The sequence below is a fragment of the Thunnus thynnus genome, chromosome 2 (assembly GCF_963924715.1).
Source record: "Thunnus thynnus chromosome 2, fThuThy2.1, whole genome shotgun sequence".
NCBI lineage: Eukaryota > Metazoa > Chordata > Actinopteri > Scombriformes > Scombridae > Thunnus > Thunnus thynnus.
This window is the reverse complement of record NC_089518.1, coordinates 17211429-17225962: the sequence shown is the minus strand read 5'-3', so window position 1 is coordinate 17225962 and position 14534 is coordinate 17211429. Positions and strand designations below refer to the sequence as shown.

Below are 14534 nucleotides of genomic sequence, written 5' to 3'. Positions count from 1 at the left end.
CCATACTTCCAAACCCTGACTGTGTTCTGCCACACTTCTCTCCATTTCTCACAGCATCCTTCACTCTATCCCTTCTTAATTCCTGCTGTACATCCATTCTGCACTAAGTACACTTGAAGGAAGCCAAAGATGTGGCAGAGCACCTTTTCCAGCATTCATTTTGCATTGCCTCTTGCCTCACATCTTTTTCTACTTATCTTCCTTTGGAAGTAGCAGGATACCAGAAGGGCTGCCTGACATATTTTACTAAACATTCCCCAGGGCATTTATTTTTTAGTTCATTCCCACTCTCCTTTGCTCTGTGTTCTTTTACCTTTAGCAGGCGTACAGATGGCAGGAAAGCTGCATGGCACAGTTTTCTGATGGTCCAGTTGATTGGCCGTGGTGCGTCCAGCTGGTTCATGGTGCCCACTCTTCACGGTGCGGCCACTGGTGCCTGGCAGCTTTTCCCGGCACCAGGATCAGTGTTGCCCCACTAGGGGGGCAAAAATGGGAGAGGGTCTCCAACTCCAACTGCCAAATACCACACAAGTCCCAGGGCATGACCCACGACGGACAACCATCAACCACCACCTTGAAGCCTTTACTTCCCCAAGCAGATGAAGCTCTCACCTGGGCAGCTCTCAGCGCCCTCTCCCCTCCCTCCCTGCCCTCTCCTCCTCTCCGGCCTACACAGATCCACAGAGTCCACAGAGGCAAGCCAAAGCTGGAAGACCAAGAGCATCAGATTCCTCTTCCACCAGTAGCCTGAGTGTTCTCAGCTCTGGCGCGAAAAAACCAAGAGTGTACAGTATTTTCCCAAACAGAGGAGCAGAGCGCAGGAATGCACAACAGAGAGAAGAGTGCGTAGTGTGAGAGGGATGCAGGTAGAGATGGAGAAAGAAGAGAGAAAGAGAGGGAGGAAAGGTGGAGATGTGAGAAGACGAGAGACGAGCAGTGCAGTGCAGTATAGCGCAGAGAGGAGAGGAGAGGAAAGGAGAGCAGCGCAGAGCGCATAAACGGAGCAGCCTGACAGGCAGTGGCTTAGATTTGAGGCTACATGTACACCACTGTCTCCAAGATGAGAGAGAGAGAGAGAGAGAGAGAGAAAGAGAGAGAGGGGGAGTGAGAGAGACAGAGAGAGAGGGGGAGACAAAATAAGATCCACATACAATTGATGAACAAGCTGAAATAGAAACTGTGGGAAAAGGATGCAACTGAAAAAGATTGTCTCTGCGCATGAGAAGAAAAAAGGAGCAATAGAAAAAGAGACACATGAGAGAGAGAGAGAGAGAGAGAGAGAGAGAGAGAGAGAGAGAGAGAGAGAGAGAGAGAGAGAGCAAGGCAAGATGGTGAGAATGGGAAGAGACAGAAGAGAGCTGGTGAGGCACTGTATGGTGGTAAAAATGGAAATGGGTGAACCAGAGTCACAGCTGTTTTATAGCGTTAATTCCAATGGACCTCGAAGATGGAAGCACATGAAACAATTTGGTGTGGTGGCAGCAGAGAGGAGTACGACCCACTTACTGATTTGCACGTTAGACATCACATTTACGCATAAAAAGCTATAAAGGGGTTAAATAAGAACATTTAAACGGCTGTTGATGTGACTGCTTTATTACCAACTCATTTTAAATGCCCCATTTGATGCAATTCAGTTTACTGTATTGGCATGAATGTTCAGCTGCAATTAAAGTTTAATAGAAAAGACAATAAATTTTCTCCTTTTTCTATGATTTACTTCAAGCTTTAAGACCCAAATAGTATTTTTTGTACTGAAACTTTACAAGTGAACTCGCATACGGTGGAAGAGTTTGATAAAAATACACATTTCTCTTTATTTCTTGATCAAACTGCAAATACAGGCTTGTTTTACCCATCTTTACAAAGAAATATACAAAGCAAATCTTTAACGGCACCAGGCAACATTAATGAATTAACTGTTGCAGCATTAGTCCTATACCTTACAACATGATATTGATATATATGATATTTTACATTAGCTACAACTAACAAATTAACTACATCTAATTAGGTTCTTCACACCAAAAGCCCCTTTTTACTGCTGTAAAGTTTTGAGTTGTATGCTGCTCCTCATTCCTGCAGCCTACTTACTGAACGTTAATGTATCGACACACAAGGTATGCAGCATTTTTGTCATCGATTTCTACAAAAGTCTGAGATTCATTTAATAATTTCGTTGTCTTAGGGCCATATGAAAATTTCATTTTGTAGATGCTGCTGGTTCAAGCCCTACAGTGAATTTGGTGTTCCTTTATTTGCAATTATAGTCACTCAGATTTTTTGTCTCCAGCGACTTACTGAAAACACAAACTCTCATCAAAACAAAAGATATGAAAAACACAAATCAACAACTCTCTCTGTGATAGATTCAGCGTGTTTGGACTGGTCAAGAAGGGAATCAGTGTGATCTGATCCTCTGGTGTAGAGATAAGAAGCACTGAGGGTTCAGAGGTCTTGATGACAACTGATGACACCTTCTGTTAGATGTACTGTTCAATGTCAGTGGAAAAACAAGGTTCAGATTAACGTCACAATGAATGCAGCTGCACCGAGTATCACAATATCTGAAGTAGAAAGCGTAAGTACCGGTGCAACACATGCTCCACCTCGGGTGAGGCAATATATCTGTGCAAATAAAAGGTGAGCTTATAATATGGACATGAACTATAAACATTACATTTGCGCTTTCATAAAAGGGAACCTTCAGGGAATATTAAGCTCAGCTGTAGTTAAAGAACCTGATTCAGTGAGGCAAGACGGGCTTTCAGAGTTCTCCTAAAAGCAAAATAAAGAGCAAAGAATAATATGTAATGAACTGTAATGAAAGAGTTGCTGCAGTGCAACACAATATGACAAAATATGAATGATTCTGCCAGGGTGCAAAATTAACTTTTTTGTCCACCGGCCAAATGAGTAGTGAATGTTCAAATTTTGCCAGCCACTCAATAGATTACCACTGTTTTTTCGGTTGGTGAGTGAAGCAAATCTAACCAGCCACTTGCATATTTTACCAGCAGTTGGCTGGTGGCTGGTGCTAATTTTGTGCCCTGTATACTGCCATATTGCTCTCAAACTGTACTTTGCTGGTATGGTATTCTAATACATCAGTGATAGTTTAGAGCAACATACTGTATTAGTAAATGTCCTAATTACTGTCTGAGTGAGTCACCACCTCACAGTTAGTGGGGGTTTTGCCCTGACGGTCAGGGACTGACATCAAGAATATCCACCTCACTGACCACCGGCTCCCCTGGGGACCTCCGAGAACTCTGGGAGATCTGTCTGTCAACTGTACAGCCAGTCATTGTAGAGACGGCGTGTCTGTATGTGTGTATGTGTGTGTGTGAGTGTGTGTGAGGAGTGGGTGGAGTGTGCCTTTTCCTCTTAACCCTCTCACTTCACACTTCTCCCTATGAAATGGTTCAGCAAACACATCACAATCACCCTGCACTGTCTCCTTCCTGACTCTAGATGGCAACCTTCTAATGCACAATAACCATCTCAGCCTGGGCTCCAGCATTCAAACCTGACTCATATTTTACACTCCAGTCATACAACAAAATCATTATCAAACTGCAGGTTACTTTATTACTTTAGAACTAGAGTGACTGCCATCTGATTACTAGATGCATTAGGTTAAGGAGGAGGTGAAGTCTATATTATGTGCCTGCCTAAAAAGTAAGACTTCAACCACCAGGGGGCATCAGTTCAACACACCTGATGCAGACTGAGAGAGTCTGTCCTCTCGCTCTTCTTGGCTACACTAATTATCACAACTTTAAAAGGTATTAAAGCACTGGCAGAGAACAAAACTAGACAAGATGACATTTAATTGATCAATTTCTTCCATTGGGAGCTTAACTTGGCAGATGAGGGAGGCAATTTACTGTGAATTACTTAAGTGCTTCATCACTGTGAGCTTTATACCTGAAGGCTATAAATATCCAAAAATGTTTTGTTGTGGGGAGAGGACTGTTACATGGAAATGTAACAGAATCAACCGCTACACACATAGTCCTGTACTCGTACCATGATGTATGAGCGTGGCTGTATATATGGGTTTCATGTGAGTGTAAAAATGTGTAAATGTGTGTGTGCTTCAGTGAGTAATTTACTCACAACGCAACAAGTAGTCGTGAGGAAACTGCACATTTCATCATCTGCTGTATGTACGTTGTGTGTGTATGAGCATATTTATGTGTAATAACACTTGAGTGGGTGTTCTGTAGCCCATTTCTTCACGGAGACATCTCTGTTACAGGTGGACCTTGTGACATCGCCTATCTGCACTGTGACAGGAGTGAGAAAGAAGCCCATTTCCACCTGTCACTCAAGCGAGGCCAGAATCTCCTGAGAAGCCGCTCGCTCATTGAAAACGTGAATCCTCTCCACTGGTGTTTGTGTGGGGGGAAAAAAAGAGTGAATGAAAGAGATACACTGAATATTATTGTCTTATTCATACATACAACATTCTATTTAAAGTCCTTGCAATATTGTCAATAAAGAGAAGAGAGAAGGAAAATAAGTGTGCGCTGTGTGTACAAGTGCCTGCACATGGACTATGCTGTGACAAACCATTCGACAATATAGAAAGATAAACATATACAGTAACGCCACTCATTCTGTGAGAAGAGTACGCTAGCGCAGGTGCCTTTAAACTTGGCATCTACATGAGGATCTATCGAGACAACTTTGACTGTAAAGTCTTTGCTGAATTATTTATGTGCCAAGATGCTCGTTACTGTTCCTCAGCATGTTTTGTTTGAACTGAAGGTTTTGTATGCACAGAAAAGCAACCCCTTAGATTCCCCTTAGAGAGCTCTTAGAGCGCAATCCCCGTTTGTTGTAACTCAGAACAGTTAATATACACTAACTGTGATGACATTTGCTGCAGGGAAACCATCTTAGGCAAACTGACAAGAACAGGATGTCCCTTGTTGTCGTACTGTAATACTTTCTCTATGATTAGTTCAGTTTCCTCTGGTCAGTCATGGTGAAAAAAGGTAAGGACTTATGGGTACTGTGCGCTGCGGATGACTGCATCCACCGAACGACCGGTGTTACACACGGACAAGGTCGCTGTCAGTTTTTCACTAAAACAAGAGAGTGAAGGTATGTGATAACAAAGTTGTCTGTTGTGGATGGATGGTGCCAAAAACCTCTATCTAATTTGGTTTCCTCTCCGTCTTCTCTGCGTGATGTTCGTCCCCTGGAGGATTCTCGGTAAGTGACAGTTCAATACCTCCCTCCATATGCACTCAAACACGCATATGCACACACACTCACACATTACTACCCCCTACTTCTGCCCTGAGGAAGCAGGAAGACCTCTGCTGAGTCGGGTACACTCCTCCATCTGGAGAGAGGCAATGATTATTAGCCTGCGGGATGGAACCACAAGCGCACACATATACACACACTATAGCTCTCAAATTGTGTTGTTTTCTCCGCATTTTTTTTTTTTTTTTTTTTTTGCCACTCATTCTCAGCTACTCACCATCATTCATTATCATCCAGTATACGAGTTGTGAGAGCTGCATTACTATCCCTGTGAAGCATTAAACACTAGTAACAAGCTTTTGCCCTTATAAACTAAAATGTTTTACTTGTGTCCCACAAGATGTCACACAGAGTATCTTCCTGAAACCAGGTCCACATTTTTGATCTCTGACATTCAGGCCTCTGACAGTACCGCTAAATGTTATTGGCAGGTGCAAGCAGCTGTTGACAAACAGCAGTGTGATGAAGTTAAGCAAGCGGTGAGAGACACCGGCACTAATTAAAAATAATGACCTGAAGAGGTTGTCCATCTACCAGCCACTTCAACTACCTATCTCCTTTATAAGAGCTGAACATGTTGTTGTTTTGGATCAGTAAAGTTTTAGTTTGCTATTGAGATCCATTAATCTTGAGAAAACACATTTACCTGAGAAATTAAATTCATGTAAATTCACAGCCTCATCTGATGGGATCAAAGGTTCAATATCTTTTTTAAAAAATAAGGAAATACTTGTGATGATTACATGCAAAACTTGTTATAGATTTATAACAAAGCAGGAGTGCACCTATCTTATGTGGCATTAACATAAAGCCTTAACAGGAGATTCTGTTATCACCTGAGTAGGAAAATAATCACTATGGCATTATCAGCGTCAATTCAACACCCTCAAACTAGCAGCCCTTATTTCCCTCTTTCTATTACACCTGCTCTGTGTTAGATCTCTGTCTGCCTCTTGATATTAATGTCTGTCTATCATTCCTGCTGGGCCAAGACTTTAAGGTTTGGTGAGAGACACACATATGACATTCGGGAGAAGATACAGTTGATTAGATACAAGAGGATGGAAGGAGGTGAAAGGACGGGCAGAAAGTTAGATAGGAGCCTGTGCAGGTAGGTGGATGAGTAAGATTGAGGGCAGGTAGATACGGACATGTGAAGGTATATCTGTGAAACACATTCAGAGTAAGTAAGCAACAAGAATGGTAAGCTGAAGAAAATAATGAATACAGAAGATTTGTTAGACAATGGATGAGATATAAGATAAATGAGACTGAAACAAAAAATGAGCAGATGTAGAGGAGAAAAGAGAAATAAAATATAATGATGAAAGTTTGGAGAGGTGAAAAGAGGGAGAACTTGGTCATTCTTCCCTCCAGAAAAATTCAGCCTTAAGTTGAGCACATATTATTTCATGCTGTGAGGTAGTCTGACAAAGAAACAGCAAGAGTCAATCCTCTTTTCTCTGCAGTAGGAATTATTTATGTGGCATTTGACTTTTTCCATATCAGAATGTAGTTAAATCACAAATATATCTCAAGACGACATTATTGCAGTAGAATAAAGAGACACTAACTTATATTTACCAAAACCAAATAAAATGCATCTGTTCATTTACATACAGTATCACCAAGAGGAAAAAAAACAACGTGGCATGTTTATAGTTTACCATGCTGACTGAGTTCAGGTTACACTGGATTAGGCTAGTCTTCAGTCTCAATTATCAGGTGACGGACAATCAGACAAGTTAACAAATTAATTCAGCTTTCATTAAATGCTTAGTATGAACACTAGAATGTTAACTCTCTATTTAAAATCATGTCATATACCAAATGGAAGCAAACTTATCTCTAACTCTTTTAGCAACACAACAAGTTCGACTGTTTGAGAATCAAACCAGAGTTCACAAGAGATAAGGCACTTATACTAAAGTGTGTTTACACTCTCTGTGTAGCTACATGCACTTTGTATCCCTGCATTTATTTGTATGTATGCAACAGGAGTGTGTTCATGTGTGTGCGTGGTTGTGCATTCGTGCATGTTCAGCTGTTGTTGAAAAGCATCTTTAAACTGCCCCAGAACTGAGAAAGGCACAAACAGCACACAGCGTGATGCAATTATGGGAACTCTGTCCATGTAAACGGCAATGAATAATGTACAAGGACTACTGGCAGTCCTTGGAGAAGGAATCATTTTGTGGTAACGTACCACTTAGCCTGTGAACTGTATGCATAGACTCAAATAAAACATCTACAAACAATTTACTTTGTCCATAGTTCAGTTGTTGGGTTAAAAGCAACAAGGGTGAACTGGCACACTATTGTTTTAATGTGTGGTCTTTCATTAGCTGTTTTTTTTTCTAGAAAAAAATGAAAGAAAAATGAAATAATGTATTATGAATAAGCAATAACAACTTACCCCGCTAACCAGTCTGTAATTTAAAGATTTAATGGCAACCATCAATGTAATATGGAATATGAATGTAAAATGTAATTGTAACACTTGAGCAGAAATCTAATGAAATGAAGAAGTACTGGTTTTATAATATAGTACAAGAAAGTATATGGAAAAGCTACTAATTTGCAGCATCAGTACTAAATTGGTTACTTTACAGCAGTATTTTTTGGTATGTGGTACTTGTAGCACGCCAGCAACACCTTAATTAACACTGGGCCTCTGATGTATTAGTTAAACCCTCTGTGCTGACTCATGGTTTACCTAAAGCATCAACACAGCAAGAGCTGCAAACAAAATGTAAAATGAATCCTGGAGACAGTGGCAATTAGTCCAGCTAAGTGTTTGTGTGTGTTTGTATGAGCATTACTGTCAAGTTTTAACCTGAAACCTACTTTGTCATTTATTTCTGTTATACTGCTCAGTTCTGACTGACTATACTGTAGCTTGCTTTCAATGGCACTCTAATACAGTCCCAGTGGATGAACAAACCGGTGCAGTGTTTTAAGTTCTTTTGGAAGTTCACACTAAACAACAGAAAGCTGCAAATCTATGCAAGCAGGATTAAAATAGTCTATATTACTGTAAATCCCCTGTAAGAGTCTAAAATCCTTAAATGATTAAAAATAAATAAAATGTGGGGTCCGGCTCTAAAATGTCGGGTGTTAAGCTACAAGTTCCTCAGGAATTGCACTTGGGGAAGAGTTCTTAGGCTTTCGATCTTCTGTCCAATGAAGCAGAGAAGTGTGATAAAGAACCATGACAAGAGAACATCCATGCAGTCCCGCTGAGACACACCAGCCTGATACTGACAGAGGGGGCAGATTTAGAGGAAGATTTATAAAGAAAAGAGACTCAAAGCAAAAATGAAGAAGATGGGGGAATGGACTTTGGGAGAAACGAAAGAGAGAAGATGGAAGCAGAGGGCAGAGAGAGAAATTAAGGGACACAACCATTTAAAATAACTAGTGCCAGGCTCATTTCTTAGGCTAGGCTTTCCCCAGTTGCTCTTTTGCATAATGTTGACTGCATTTAAAACAGTTGAAGTGGCTAAAGCTCTCACATTAAGTTTTCCATCTAAATCTCTGAATGGAAATGAGGCTGGGAAAGAGATTGTTTGTGCTTTATTTAGATTTAACAACAACATTAAGTGTCCGCCAGGGTAATTCATGGTATATCTAAGACAATGGATATTTTGAAGCAAAATCAAGTTTGATATCTGGAGCCTCATTAAGCCAGTTAGCAGCATAAATGTAAAGAGGAGAAAGCACTAGCACTAATGAGTCATTACATAGTGTGAATCACATGTACTCTTTGGTTTAGGTGCAGGCTGTTTTAATGATGATGAAAACACAGTAATAGTGCAGCAGCATGAAACTGCACTTGTGTTGCTCTCAGGACACAATTTAATAATAAAACCATATCAAAATACAAATTTTTATTCAGATAATCAGAATTTCTACTGGGTTAGATTAACAGGCATTTCTTGCAAATACAATTATCCTTACCTTTAAGCAGATCAGATCTTTTGACTCTTAATTTCAAGGGATGGGCTGCATGTAAGGTCAAAAAGCCTTGAATAATCAAATCTTCTGATAAGGCACTGGGATCTAACTAAATAGGTACATGGTCTATTTCTGCTGAGTGATTCTGCACAGATTCTAAGTAGCTGAGACCTTGAAATACTTTTTCTATAAACAAAACAACTAAACCCATTTTCTGTAGACAATCAAAATAAATATTTTCAGATTATACTGAACTCTCAGTTTATGTGATTGTGTAAGTGGCCACATTGTTGCTCATCTCATTGTATTTGCTGTGGTGGCAGTACAGTGTGCATGTAAACATTCCCAGATATGACTGACTGATTGCAAGCCTTTTAATATAGGAGACAAACTATAGTGATGCAAAACATTTTGCTGTGCTGCATGTTACTGTAGTTGCAGCCAGTGCAGAAATACTGTCTTCTAATATACTTTTATGTGCATCAATACACACAAGCGTGAGTGTCTCCTGAAATTTATATTAGACATAAAAAGGATGTACAGTCTGCCCTTGGTAGCACCCCCCTAATTGTATTTGAGGTGCCATATTTCTAGTTTGGGATGGCCAGAAAGCAACAGTTCTCTGTCTTTTGGAGAAGCTGGTGAGTGTGCACCTGCTGGCGTCTGCTGCTTTTTAAAACCTCAGAGCCAGTTGGCAGTAGAATTAAGGGAACACCATTGAACACTGACCTTTGGCAGTCAGTTAAGAACCTGGCACTGAAAAATGGAGCCACCTTGATCTCATAAGATTATTATTGTCTATAACAGGATGATCAAATTGAGAGGCTACTCGATAAGAAGCAATTTATAAGGAAATAGTGAATTGGCCAGTCGGAGATACTCGGGCAGTTTTCAGAGCCAGGTTACCTTAAAAAGTCCCCCTAAATCTTGTCAACATGTTCCCGTCCGGTCTGAGGATGTTAGAAGGTTGGTAAAGGTCTCAGGCCATGAAGTTCCTTAAAAGTATTTAATGAAATATTAAAATCAACTATAAAACAAACAAGCTGCAGGTCTTTCACATCTACGAGGCAGTTAACTGAGCAGGACAGGTGAGTCCTGCTGCTGGGCTTGACAGGAAGATATACCCAAGAGGCAACAGCTTTACTATGGAAGATAAAGCAATGTCTACGTATAATGTGCCTCAGGAGAGGCATATATAACATCAATAAGATCAGTGCCTAAAATTAACACCTCAGGTACTTCAGAAGTTATATAGGCTCTGGTGGAGACATCGTCCCTCAAGGAGACAGAAATTCGCTAGGTAGAAAGAAAACCACTGCAAGCTGTGGCCGACATGTCAACCCACTGCTGGAGTTTGCTTATCAAAATACCTTATGGCTGGTACGATGAGCAGAGAGCGGCCTCCATTATCAGCCTTCATTGAGAGGTCATTTTAAACTATCAGAAGTGAAGTTCAGTGCTGTGGCTGTTTTGGAGGTCTGACTAAAAAGTTTAAAATATAAATGAAATTAAAAGATATTTTACAAGATCTTGACAATAAATGTCAGATATGAAACCAGTAAGTTCATTATAACAGCAAAAATTCATCTTATAACTACGTTTTAATTAATAATAATTGTGGCATTATTTTATTCAGTTGATTGCGTTATCTTTATTGTATTCCTTTACTTAATCTATCCAGGCCTGTATGTTTTCCTTTGTTTTATTCTAATTGTTTGATTACCTCTGTTCTAAATTTTCTTGGTAGCTTTAAAAAAAATCTCTACTTTTGGCCACAGTCCAGTCTGTGATGCATCAGTGTGATATCATGCATGTGAGAGCAGTTTCATTCACAGTTTGACTCAGTCTTACATAGTAGTTTGGACAATTTCTTAGCAAATACAGAACAAACAGTCAGCAGAAGAAGAAAATGGAAATCACCTTCATGCAAGTACCTCTGTTTGAGTCAGAGATTCATCAGCACAGTCATTTCATAAAAGAGGCAATATGGTAGTGCCACCCGTCCTTTAGAATAACATTATCTCTCCCTCTCTGGAGACAGGAGATCAGTGCAGTGCCCATATGGCAATACCTGAAACCTCAAAGTCCCTGTCAGCTCAGCGCATACACACACACACATGCACACACAGAAATCTATAAATGCCAGATTAGCTTTAGTGCTTGCCGATCTAATCTTCTGAGTCAACAGAGCAATGCAGACATGGCTTAGTGTCAGAAGCCACTATAATGAACAGTCTCTCATTTCACTCCAATACCGCAGAGTAGACTGCCGTCTTTAAACCTAAAGCCTCCTTCTCCAGCCCTCTGTGTGGCTTTAGACTTCTGATTCATTAATTCAATCCAGGATCAACTTGAAAAACTTTCACTGAAACTATCATGGAAAAATGAGATGACTTTCAGAGGATAGGGGAAAGAATAATTTGTCATTTTATTCATCACATTTCTACTTTTAGAAAAGGCCGACTTTACTATGTAAAACATGCCAATGTTAGCTTATATAAGACAAGCACAAGCCATAAGGCTCCTGCAATTTTAATGAGATAATTTCCCTGTGGCTAGAAGGCAGAGTTCGGTTCAGGCTAGTTCAGGCTAGCTGTGTCTGAAAGCTGCTGGATACTGAGTGTTTGACATAGCTTGTGTTTCAGGTTGTCCTAAAAAAAAAAAAAAAAAAAAAAAAAAACAGGCGTCAGTGCTCAGTTGTGTGGATGGAACCAGTGAGGTGAAATAGCGGATAGTACAACTAATGGGTCAACTTCCTCTATTTTGTCTCTCTCTGTCTTGAAAAGGCAAAACACAAACACACAAAATGTACAGCTACACACACATGCTGAATGCTTACCTGCAATACAGTGTATGGAAACAAAATGCCACACTCCCCTGACATAAATTCTACATTAGCCGTTGAGAACTTCCACGTTGCCGTAGCAACGTAGACATAGTGTAATTACCGTCTTGCGGCTTGGTGTAATAAAGCCAGACCCACAGTCCAGTGGCCGCGGGGCCCCTGATAATGGCTTTTATGGCAATTATTATTGCCACACCGCCACACCAGGAAATACATACGAGGATACGCTTAGCCTCAAAAGCTCAGAACTCATGGCATCAGACACAAGAGCTTCAAAGCCGCAGTTCAAAGACAGGGTGCAACACAGCTTTCAGATCAACAGATCACTATTCAAAAATGTCTAAATTTACATAAATAAGAATATCTCCATTTACATAAAAAAAGACAGAGCTTGCTGTTATGGGGTTTCCTAATTCCAGGTTTGGCAGCAGGTTTGAGGAGGTCCAGGAGTAAACAGAGACTGAATGCTGAATGAAATATCGACAATGTTGGCATGGCAAGGGTTTCCCACAGAAATGACCCTTTTCTGAGATTTAATATGTAGCTTCATGAAAAACCAGCGGAGCCGCCACATCACGCCGTGAAGCCCACATATTTAATGAGTGAGTGGTTTAAACTGTCAGCTACTGTACAGTAAGATGTGTCAGGATCTGCCTGGTTCAGCTCAGCAGGTGACAATGATTGACTGATCACCATGTACGGTACGTTCGCTTAGCAGTAATTAGGCAGAGCGGCGTGTCAAAATGTCAGGGAAAAGACAAGCCTCTGTATTTTTAAAAGTCGGGGAAAAGAGAGGGAAACAGCTCTAACGGGAAAGACTGACAGCTGTGGTGCCGTTCAGACATCAGGTTGAAGTTAATTACCAGCTGGACAACATGTCTGCTCCGAGTTGAAGTTAGTTTCAAGTTCGTACTGACCAGCTGGCCTTGTTTTAGTAACTCATGTTGTTTTGTTTGCATCAACGTATTTGCAGCAGGGCTTAACGTCTTCACTAAACGATTCCCTGGGGAAAACCTTTAATACCGAGGCTCAATACTGAAGTGTCGGGGTTAAAAAAAAAGTGAACTGTGGCTAGTATAGAACGCTCATATTCAAGCACTGATCACATATAGCACCGAAAGCTAGAGATTTTTCTGAAAGGAGTGAGGGAAATGAAACACTAAGACTTGTCATTGCTTTCTGCATTAAAAATCTGTAATCTAATGTGAGCTGTCTAATGGAAGCTGTTTGGGTTGAAGCATGACTGAGCATCTCTAAAAAAAAAAAAGTCTCTGCCTGAGTGTCTCTCTTCTTCGTCTTTTGCTCTCCTCCTCCGTCTGAGTGAGGATAAATTAGCAGAAGGAATTCAGAGCGAGGCTGCTTAGAGGAGGGTTTAAAAAAAGCTTTGATCAGGACCCATGCCAGTAATCTGACAAATCCATAAGGGGAGCAACTCAAATCATGTTCCTTTGTAAGAGGCTCTATATTACTTTGGTAAGTCATCGTGCCCCTTACGAATATGTGTTTACTCTGTGACGCCCTGGTGCTCATGAACACGAGTGCCTCTGAATAATTATTTTAGTCATTTTGGAATCTTTAAACGCTATATCATTTCTGGTCATTTATGTCAGTAATAAAACATTTCAGGCTGGTTTTTGACTTCCTCTATTCATTCATGTTTGTGTGTGTTTGTCATCCAAACAGCTGTGGAGTAGACCCCTAGTTTTTATAATCCGGCGCTCCAGGTCGAGTGGATTTCACTGTTTCTTTCACTTTGGCGTGAAAATGTGCACATGCAAGTGATTTCACTTCTATTTATTCCTGCCACTCAGAATTAGTGCGCTGGCCTGGAAGGAAATGAGCACAAAGTGTACAGTGGTAGAGCTAACTTAAGTACAATAGCACATTTCAATCACAGCAATTGAATGAAAAAGAGCTTCTTAATTCAATTCTTTAGCCCCTTTGCAATGTTATTTTTACAGCTCAATTCGACAAATTATCCAAACGCCTTGCAGAGAGAATGGATTATAGAGCTGTCATAATACCTCTCCCTCTCTCTTAAGTCACATGGAGAAAAGAGAGAGAGGGGGATGAATGGATCTGCAGATTGGTAAAATGAATCAGAGAGAATGAGGAAATGATAAATAAAAGACCAGTTAAATCTATAAACCTGATGAAGATGGATCATATATTTTCAGACATCCATGCATGCATTTTGTCTGCATGGCATTTTCATGAATACAGGGAAAATGACGACCCCTTGATGGCGTAGGATGTGGTATTTTATCTAAAACTACCAGCTTCTTTTTTCTATTTTTAGCTATGTAACCAGATAAAGGCAGACGGTGCAGGCAAACTATAGTAGTTCAGTGGAACTAGGCAGGCTATGGCACACACACACACACACACACACACACACAGACTTTGAATCAACTGGAGTATTTTTAAGGTCAAAATGCTCCTTCCATCC

The 14534-nt window shown here is 40.5% G+C and overlaps 1 protein-coding gene across 5 annotated transcripts in view; it reads right to left on the bottom strand.

Moving 5' to 3' along the window:
• Positions 1-14534, bottom strand: part of trpm3 (transient receptor potential cation channel, subfamily M, member 3) — a 149948-nt gene that overhangs the window by 107405 nt on the left and 28009 nt on the right. The window lies entirely within an intron of this gene.